This window comes from Apis dorsata, unplaced genomic scaffold, assembly GCF_000469605.1.
Source record: "Apis dorsata unplaced genomic scaffold, Apis dorsata 1.3 scaffold_61, whole genome shotgun sequence".
In the NCBI taxonomy this organism is placed as follows: Eukaryota; Metazoa; Arthropoda; class Insecta; order Hymenoptera; family Apidae; genus Apis; species Apis dorsata.
Window position 1 is genome coordinate 110,325 of NW_006263361.1, and position 365 is coordinate 110,689.

Sequence of the window (365 nt, forward strand, 5' to 3'; positions counted from 1 at the left end):
AAGGAGGAAGAGAACGGTGGCTCGTGCGCGAGGGTCGGCACGGGGTGGTAATTGGCTGTCATGGCTTCCCAGTTCTACCAACCGCCCAACAACCCCGAGAGATTGGTATCGCTTATAATTAACTTCTCCGTGCCACGAAGCCACCGTTTCCATCGCGGCGTCCACGAAAAAGAGAGGCAGTTACAAAGGAGAAGGGGGAGGGGGGTTAAAAAGCAGCTGCGCGGGTGACGGGGGGAGGGGAGGGAGGGTTGGCCGGGTGAAAGTTTCGGTTGAGTCCGAAGTCGAAAAAAGGTAGCGAGGCCTCGTAAGCGTAAGAGAGAGAGAGAGAGAGGGGGAGAAAAAGAAGGAAATCGACGAGGATGGAG

At 56.4% G+C, this 365-nt stretch overlaps 1 protein-coding gene across 1 annotated transcript in view; it reads left to right on the plus strand.

Annotated features, from left to right (window-relative positions):
- Nucleotides 1-365, plus strand: part of LOC102679772 (LIM domain only protein 3-like) — a 78,544-nt gene that overhangs the window by 15,191 nt on the left and 62,988 nt on the right. The gene's annotated exons all lie outside the window — the stretch shown is intronic.